This window comes from Cricetulus griseus, assembly GCF_003668045.3.
Source record: "Cricetulus griseus strain 17A/GY chromosome 1 unlocalized genomic scaffold, alternate assembly CriGri-PICRH-1.0 chr1_0, whole genome shotgun sequence".
NCBI lineage: Eukaryota > Metazoa > Chordata > Mammalia > Rodentia > Cricetidae > Cricetulus > Cricetulus griseus.
The window spans coordinates 9,285,190-9,295,441 of record NW_023276806.1 but is presented as its reverse complement, the minus strand read 5'-3'; the positions used below and the strand labels follow the sequence as shown (position 1 = coordinate 9,295,441).

The window sequence follows — 10,252 nt, the reverse complement described above, 5'->3', positions numbered from 1 at the left end:
GGATTTTGTGTGACTTAAGTAATTACAAAGTTTCTCTTTATCTCAACATACAGTCATCTCACTGTGGTTAAGGGATTCATTGACTGGAGACAAGTGTTGTCTTATATTCTTATTTATATTTTTAAGAATAACATGTAAACTATTAGTTTGATTATATTTTGTAGTACCTCCCTTTTTTGTTGTTTAATTCTGTTTGTGTTTCATAAGATAAAGTTAAGTATCCTTCAAATGAACTATAAAAATCATGATTCAATCACAAAATAAAACACAACACAGAAGTAAAATGTGTACAAATATTTAAAGGATTATCTTCATACTGTGGCTCATGAAAATCTCTATCAGTTAGTAGGAACTACTAATCAAAATGAAATTAGAAGTGGCACATGCCTGTAATCCCAGCATTTGGTAGGCACAGACAGGTGGATGTCTGTGAGATCAAGGCCAGCCTGATCTACAGAGTGAGTTCCAGGACAGGCTATAAAGCTACACAGAGAAATCCTATATTGAAAAGAAGCAAAACAACAAACAAAAGAAATTAGAAGAAAAAATAGAAAAGGAACTTTTAATATTCATTACTGTGTTTGGTCCTGTGTTTTTTAATGTAAAGAAATGAGGTCAGATTATATGATCAACCCTGGGACATCAATGTACTAACTAACATCACATAGTACTAATGTCACAGTAACTAACAAGAAGATTTTTGCAACATGAAATGCATGGAGTGTTATAAGATGAAAAGAAGCCAGATCAAACCTAGAAAGTCCCAGGGAGCTAAAAGTGTGTCAGAGAAGTTTCCCTCCTGATTAAGCTGTGAAATTAATCTGAACTCTGAGAGACATAGAGCAAACAAGATGAGCAGGACATAGCACTGCACAATAACAAAGGAAGTTCTGGAACACTTGCTGGGTATTATGTGCCAAGCAAGAAAAACAGGTAAATGTAGGTTAATGAGTAATTTCCAACAATATTAATGCCAAAAATGAACCAAATGTATACTGACCTTGAGATGAATAGGAGCATTGTGGAAGGACAGCCCGCTCACCCAGAAACAGAATGGACTGAAGACATAAATGCTAATGAAGAGGAAGAGGGAGAGGAGGAGGGAGAGGGAGAGCGAGAGCGAATTTGATGCATCCAAGGAGATTTGTCAAACAGTGCAGTCCAGTCCAGTTCCCCACTGAACATGCTAGGCTAAGCTTGTTAAACTCAACCAGGGTGATTGGAGTTGATTTCTTTCATGCCTACAGCTTCCTGTCTGTGACTTTAATGGCACCCGAACCATAATGACTCTTCCACACCACATGCATCTCTTCTCCAAACTTATCTTCCTTTATGTGTTCTTTGGCTTCACGTATGAGACAGAATCAAATATGGTGCTCCTGCTGCAATGGAATAATCCTGTACACTATTAAAATGTTTTGCTCTCATTGCTAATAAAAAGCTGATTGTCCAGTAGTCAGGCAGGAATTATAGGCAAGACAACTAAACTAAGGACTGGGAAAATGAAAGGCATAGTCAGAGGAGTTGCCAGGAGATACAGAGAAAGCAAGACACACTAGAGGACAGGTAAAGCCGTGAGTCACATGGCAATACACATATTAATAGAAATGGGTTCATTCAAGTTGTAGGAAGTAGTTAGTAATAAGTCCAAGCTATTGACCAAGCATTTATAATTTGTTATGCCCAGGAGGAGAAGACCCCCAAAGACCACCAGGGAGACAGACTCACCGAACTGTAAAAGCATACTAATAATAAGGCTCATGGCTATATCCAACTGTGGCTGGGACCTTGTCTAGTGAACTCATGCAGCAGCAACCAGAGAAGGTGCCTTTCTAGTCTACTTCTGGGGTATTTAAAGGCAAAAACCACAGGGTTATATCAGTTGGCAGGGAGAGATATGGGTCAGTTTCTGGTTGGTTGATATTTGGGAAAGGTTAGGAGAATTTTTCAGTCTTATTTTTGGTAGGGCAACCTGTTTGTCAACGCTTTTGATTGGTTGGCTACAGAAGGGAACATTTTGTGGTTTATGTGGTTTTGTTTTTCTTCCAGGTGGCCTGTTGCACACAGTTCCCAGCAACTAAGCAACCTGGAGACAAGGCAGAGGGTTTGGTAGTCCCTTTGTGTTTAGTTTTGACCCTTCAAATTAGTAAGAAGCTCTATGTGTTTATTTGGGAACTAGTTGGTGGGAAGGAAAACTCCACCTACACCTGGTGTGCCTGAAGTTCACATGCATCTCAGGGACCCCTCATCTTGGTGACCTTCCTGCCTCAGGCTTCTACATGCTGGATTAGAAGTGTAAACCACCACAGCCAACCTCACTCAGCCTTGTGGACAAGCTTTGCTTTAATACTGAGAGTTTGATTCTTTTAGAATACTGACAAAGTTTTTTTTCTCCATGGGTTTATTTCCTTAATAAACCTTTTTATAAGCATCCTGTTCTTTACAATTTTTAAAGCTTTGGGCTTCAAGATAATTCCTAGTCATATTACAGATTTTACCACCTCAAGTTGCTCACTGCATTTTAAGATGGATTCTATGCTTTCCAGCTTTGATTGTTATATTTCTCAATATAGTAGTTTTTAATTCTGTCTATTTCAGACTCTACACCAATAGGCTCCTTCCTTCAGATTGATTCCTTTTTTGTGGGCAGTTTCTGTAATTTGTACAAGACAGGTAACTTCTCATTCACCTATTTGTAACCCACACACCATTTTACATCTCTGTTTTGTCCTGTGAGTCCTTCTAACCAGCAGTGCTCAGTAACCTCAGGACTCATTACATAAGTTCAACATGCCAGTGTTGAAGAATTCTATAATAGTAAATGTTTATTTGTAGATGATTTTGATATTTTACCATAACTGCTCAGTGAGGACAAAGAGAGTGGTGTTTTGTTCTTTAAGATTTTTTCATCTCTTCATTATTTGCATGTACTGTCAAATTTTCCAGGTGAATTCTGATCAAAAGAATGCTGTGTTACAGCATCATTAATTTTCTTCTTTAATTTACTACTTAATATGCTTTTCCTTCACCATTTGCATTTTATTCTATATATTTATAAAAATGATTCAATGTTAATTAAATTGTAAGGTTTTGACTATCTCATTTGTATTTGTTATATTTTCACAATGAAGATTAACTGAAAAATGACTTTGTTTTGCTCATTTGGCAAACACAATCTTTGCTCCTAGTTTTTAAAAAGTCTATCCAGCTACAGTAAAATTGGGTTTCAAGTTAGTCACTTCATACAAAATAGACAACAGCAAATCAATCCATTGTTTCAGTGCCAGGAGTTTCATGGAAAATCCTTTGTGTCTCTATAAAGGGAAGGAAAGCCCAAAGGGAGGGCAAAGTCAAGCTCACTTAGTGCTAAAGTTTGTTAACTCCATCTTAGATTCTTCCATTCACTGCAAGCATATGTGAACACTAACTTTAAATTGGTTAAGACTACTAATCCTTTAGTAAAATTACACTTTTGTTATGGGGTCTACACAAGTAAGTTCTTTATCCTATGGATAGCAGTACATTCCCCTTGGAAAAGTCTGACAATTTATAAATCTTTATATTTTTAGTGTGTGTGTCTAGAAATTAATATTAAATATGTGCCTCTAGCACTTTTCACATCATTCTCTGAAAAAGAGACTTTCTCTGAATCTGGGCCTCTATGGTTTGATGATACTTGCCAGACAGCCCTTGTTTCCTTCTCCACAGTACTGGGATTAAAAGCTCTTACTGGTTTTTCCTGGGGTTCTAGGCAAACTTTTAACTCACCAAGCCATCTACCTGGCATAAAACAACTCCTCACTTCTTTTTTTTTTCAAGCATAGGCACCACCTCCCTACTGCAGATGATCTTTTCCAGAGGTTGGTACAGAATATCCATGCACAGTAGAGATAGTTTCTTTCAATGGTTGGAAAGGGAGGCTAGTGTTCTTACTGTCTGTTGTAAGAGGCCAGTATTAGATGCCTCCTGTAATGAAATCTACTGTATTGTGAATGTGAGTTTTCCCCCTATCTAATATCCCATATGGGGACCTGAGAACCACTGCCACCACCCCAAACAACAGTGTGATCTTAGTTTCATCATTGCTATTACTATGATCAATAAAAGTTCTATTATCTCAGATCTAAGAACCTATGTTTAAGGCCAGAATGTTTGAAACTGTGCTAGAGTAACTTAGTAACTTGCAGGCAGAATAAAACACTAGACAATTTGCTATTCTTGATAGACCATGCTTGCTTTGAGACCAACTGTTTTGTTATTTCAAAAGCAACAAATTGTATAAACATTTGTTTGCATTTCAATAACTTTGTTTCCATCTATGATTATACCAAGTTTGACTAACTGGAAATAGTAGGAGGGAGGGGATTCACAGTGCAAACCAATAGTTGATGGGGGAAGTAATTCTGTGTATGTTTATCTTATTGATTGTTAAATAAAATACTGTTTGGCCAATGAGACAGCAAGTTAGATGGGACTAGGAGTCAAAGAGGATTCTGGGAAATGTAGTAGAGAAGTGGTGATCCAGGCAGGAAGTGACATAGCAAGGAGACTCATATTTAGCAAGGAAACAGGAAATGTCCCTCCCCCCGCCCCCGTTCCTGCTCCAGCAGCACAATATGATCCACCGGCAAGGAGAGATGCCAATAAGGCGTCCGATAAGATAAGTCTTATAAAACATATAGGTTTATGATAGTTAAGACTGAGCTAACAGATGAGAATCCTAGTCATTGGCCAAGCAGCATTGTACCTAATACAAGTTTCTGTGTATTCATTTGGGCCCTAACTTGGGCAGGCGGCTGGCGTAAAGCTCACATGTAGCGGTGGAGCTCAGGTGGCTTTTGGTGGAAAGATTTATCGTAATAAATAGTGGTTTCTCTTCAATTAATACTAACAGAGTAGTTCTGCTTCTTGTTATCAAAATGATTAAATACAAAACACCAGAGTAGTTTTGGCATGATTCCAACTATTTTTGTTCTGTTTCTTTGGTTGTGTTATATTTGAAGAAAGAAAATGCTTACTCATATTTCATCTGATGTGTTATAGCCACCTAGTATTTTGAAAATGTCAAAAATCTCCTCTTTGGCCATTCTAATATTCTTAACTATATGGTATATTCTGGTAATACTTTGATGTCTGACTTTATAGAGTAAGAACAAATGTTCTCAATTCATTTAAATTTTTTATTCTCATGTCTGGAAAAATAATTTTTTGGGAACTCTCTACTTCCCAGAATTCAGAAAAAGCTCATTAAGATTTTGGTCTCTTGAATAAAGAATTAATAACAAATTGAAATTAGGTAGGCTCCAGTGATCTATATTTTGAAGTTAGGACATGTGTCAGGGGTGCCGCTAGACTCCACAAAATCCACAGAGTCCCAGATCTTATCTATTTCCATCCCTAGCTTCTGTGCAAAAGAACAGGGCACGCCTGTCAATGGAGTTTGCCCAAAATATACCTTCCCAAAACTTGGGAGAATCTAGCTGCAGTGTGAAGCAAACCAAGGTGGACAGTGCAAGGCCAGGACCTCCATCTTGAGAGGAGGCATCTGAAGTCTTCATATTCCTGTGCTGTCAGTCTCGTTTGCTTTCCCCTTTTCACTTTATATTGTCAATTCCAAAGGAAAACAACATCTACAAACACTGAGGATATTGTAACATAACATCGCTCACTTCCATTCCGTTTGCAAATGTTTACAAGAATGGATTCCTCTGAATATGCTTGGCTTATTTCTAGTTGCTGATGAATATTCCAAATGACACATTTGGATTCCTTCCATTAATTTTGGATCATTTTTAATAATAAAGCACAGGAAAATTATGGAAAGAAATGCAATGCAATGGGAAACTTTTTAGTCAAATAACAAATGTTAAACATTTATATCCTTTGTTGTCAGGGCATTAGATTTCATGGTACAATAAGCCATGGTTTTCATTATTACATTTCCATTATTGCTATTGAACGTCTAAGCTCTCCTTAGAATGATTACTTTGTGAACTGCTTCATCAATACCTAACTTCTATGAAGCACTGTGGAATGCTTAAAAAATATGAGGTTCTAATAATAGTAGATAATTATTAAGTCATCACATTCAAATCCTGTTGTCCTGACATCTTAATAAAATTATGCTGCTTTTGGAGAAGGGTCCATAGAAAATAAGCCTCCAAAGATTTTCATGTGTAAAGAATGCCAACATTTGATTTACATTTATTAACTTTAGGAGGCAAAATAATCTCTAATGGTACAAGACATTGAAAATATGCAATGTTGCTACGGAGTTAAAGCTGCTTCCAGTGTGACAGCAGCTGACTTAACGAGCCAGTTCCAGTAATAATTGAGTTTCTGTGCTTTTCTTTTAATTTTGCTACCTGACGCTACCTGAGAGCAGTCGACTTTATTTCAGAATCCCATTAGGTAGCATTTTAAGATCCTATTTCCTGGGGTTTTAAAATCTAATTGTCAGTCAATGCACTACAGCAAGTCTGACTTGCCTTTGATTCTCAGGGCTCTTCGTGGTGGGAAAAAACAGAAGAAGTATGCTCCATCATCCTGTCAAGCAGGTTTCTTAACAAATTACCTTTCCTCTCAAAAGAAAACACACAGAGGCGTTTTTGTTGCTTTAACAATTCTTATAGTTCATATCTTCCTTTCTGAGCTATTACAGGAACCAGAAACTGAACACCAGTGTCTAGACCAGACAGGCTGACAACTGATGTCCTTAAGATTTATGAAGAAATATAAGTGTGTAATGGCTGTATCAGGCTAAGCTATGCCATTCAGGGTTCTTAGATCTACTTACGAGCCTTTGCTTTGTCTCAGACAAATATCACCTACACAGATGTAATTTGACCTAAGAGAATATTGGACTTGGAATTTGAAAGGAGATGTGTTCATCTTTCCTTAGATATTTTGTGATGATACATGTCCTCCAATTCTAATAAAAATAAACATTAAAAAACATTAAGCTTTCTATTTTCTACTTCTGGAGCATGGTGGTTTTATAAAAATAATTTTCAAATCACACATTTTTTCAGCACATCCCAATTAATGGCTGGTTTCCATTAAGTCTCACTCTTGCTATGACTCCAGAGTGTACAGCCCAAAGGCAGAGAAAGTTTAAAGTCACATATTAAATTAGCTGGATATTTTTGTAAACTCAGAGTAGACATGTTTAGATTACAAGGATTTAAATCTAAGGAATTTTTACAAAGACAAAAATTATCTGTAGACTGGTACAGTTCATATGTTCCATCAGGCTTCTTCCTTCTGTGTAAGAATACACCTCTTTGGTTTTAAATAAAAGTCTGTTAAAGGTCACAGAGAGAAGGGGCAGCTGTTGGAACACTGTGACAGCAAGCTGGTTTGTGTCACATTTCCTGATGGACCAAGGAGAAAGAAATGAAGATATGCCCATCTTCCTACAAGATCTTAACGTTTCTGTTCATTTGTTTTTGCTTTGAATGGGGATGATAGCCTCACAATGGGTTTTGAACTGATCTATCAAAACACTCTGAAGAGAATTGGCCTCTGGTATTTAGTTCACCTGTATGTTTTTGCGACTCCTGCATGTTTTAGTCCATCTGTGATTTCTCTAGATTTCATTAAATGCATTAGGTTATGTGGCTGTAAGCTTCGCTCTTCTCCTCTCACGTAGTCTGTGACAGATCATCTGGATTTACAGTTGCACTGTCCTGGTAACAGCAACATATGCATCTTTCTCAAGAGCTCACTTGGGCAACCGGGACTGAGACTGTCTTCCACATATCATTTCCCATTGGTTCACACAGGAGTCTGTAGCTCCAAAGGGATCAGGAGTGTGAACTTTTCCTCATAAAGGTAAATATAAAAGGAAAATTGTAAAAACAGTTGTATATTCATAAAGAGGTCCAAGAAACTCCAAGTGAAATAAGACAAATCAAAATAAACAAATAAAAACAACAAAATACTGCATTTTCCTAAAATAAACTTTAAAATGTCAACAGTCCTAGAAATAAAGAAAAAGGATAATTACCTAGAAAGGTGTTTACATGAATAGGCACATGATGGCCAAAGACTGTGCTGGGTGCTGAGTGTAAATTTTCAAATGCTTTAATTCCTTAGCTGTTCATAGTCTGTCTGAACATAGCCTTCACTTTAGTTTCTTTTAAAGACACAATCCTGATACCACAAGAGACATTCACAATCCTCTATGTAGTCCACAGTTGTGTTGATTTTTTATAAACTCTGGTCTTCGTGACTCCGAAGTCTAACTCACTATACTTCATCTGTAGTAGAGTTCTGGGGACAGAAAGTCAAAATTTTGGGCTTTGCTCTTTTGGCTCCTTCTAGCTTTAAAACATCCTTTCTTTTAGCACTTTTCATTGACTTGTTTGACTGCAAAGACATTGATAAATGCCCAAGCACACCATTTCATTTTGTAGACTGTACTGAATTCTCTTTACTTTAAGCTGATGCTTTGAAATATAAATAAGTATGAATAGAATTGAAATATGCCACACTTTTCTGAAACACAAACAAAGATTTAGAACACCAGCATAATGCATCATAAGAAAGAGCAGACACGGATATCACATCCCACATCATCTTTTAAAAGTTCAATGTAAACAGAGTTTCAGAGGCCACTGTCCTTCACTTATTAGGACTAAATGTGAGGACCAGGGAGACATATTTTTATCCAGGTTCCTTGACTTTTGTCCATATACTGAGTTTCATTGCAGTTTTTGGTAGTTCACAACTACTTTATCTAAGGAGAAAAATTTGTCAGCACAGATTTTTGTTAAGAAATTAAATGAAAATTATGTTTCCCAAGCTATAGTACATAACAGATTAGTGGGGATTTTTGACTAGTATTACAAAGTAAGAGTCATAAAAGAGAATTTGTCAGCAAATGTAGTATGTTCACTGTGTCTATGAAATACCAATATTTGTTTTTACTTTTAGACTAAAGTAAAAGTGGAAGAAGCTAAATGAATTGAAATAGAATCCTAAAAACTGGGAGTATTGTTGGAGAAGTACAATTTATCCATGGGATACAGAGACCAAACAGCAGAGATTAACAGCCAAACACAAGGTGGTGTTTATTTATCAGAGTGATTTTAAAGAAAGGAAATTCCTAGAAAGGCTTTGTGAAGAAAAAACAAAAAGTAAAACAAAGAAATTCACCAAGTATTAGAATCTGAATAAACATGAAAGTCAACGCTCTGTGTATTTGACTACTCTAGGCCTCTTCTGGAACCCTAGTGTGTGATTAACAATTCCATAAGATCACAAAAGGCCAGTAGAAGCTTGGATTATATTCTCTTGCTGGAAACATGAACATAAATTATAACAAATTAGAGTTTTCCATGCGATTTCAAGACTCTCTCTTTTTATATTTTATTTTATTTATTTATTTTTTTTGAGGAAAAGGGATTGCTAAAACAAGATGTACTATATTCTAGGCTGGTCATTGACTCACTTCATAGTCTAGAGAGGACTTGAATTCCTGGCACTCTTCCAGCTACAGCCTGTTAGTTCCAAGATTAAAAACAGGGGACATTACATCTGGCTTTCCTTAATTTAGTGAATTCCTCCCACAAGAACTGTATCAGACACCTACTGCCTCAACATACTTCTTGGAAGTTACCCTGAAATCAGCTTTCTTTCCAACAAAGCTGTGTCCTCATAGGCACATATATGTGCTTTGACAGTGGTCAGGTTGAAATAAATGACTTTTGACCCAACATCTCTGCTTTGCGCTGTATGTTGGATATACTTGGATTCCAGATGTGGTTCAGTTCAGGTCGCCACTGCTTGCTTATTCTAATATCAGAACAAAGATTTCATATCTACCTCAGGAATATTTTCAAGACTAACACTGGAACATGAAAGGAAAACCTGTACCTGCATCTAAGTTTTGTACTTAGCTTCTAGGCTCTGTAGCATAAGAAAGGAGTAGATGTTCCACCCATAGATGAGTGTCCATAGCTGCCATCTAACAAAAACTATTGTAAGAATTGTCCCCCTTGATACTTTGTAGGCAGATTATCTTGAGTTTCCACATTACTACTAAAAATTTGTTGTGATTTCAGCAGTACTAATAATTCCAGCTACATGGGGAATCATGTAAAACCACAGACATGTATCAAATTGAAGATAGATGTACATATTAAAGTGACACTTAGATTCAAGGAAGAAGTAAAACTTACAAATGCCTTCTCCATTACATTGGAGCCTATGGAAAGGTAGGAGGAAATATTTCTGTTCTAACAAATAT

General features: G+C 36.7%; 1 long non-coding RNA gene across 1 annotated transcript; it reads left to right on the top strand.

The window, feature by feature from the left end:
• The first annotated feature begins 7,651 nt into the window (after window positions 1-7,651).
• Window positions 7,652-9,719, top strand: LOC107979402. The gene is made up of 2 exons (XR_003481321.1): window positions 7,652-7,833; window positions 8,938-9,719. It is a non-coding gene; the product is annotated as an uncharacterized LOC107979402 (long non-coding RNA).
• Window positions 9,720-10,252: the final 533 nt, after the last annotated feature.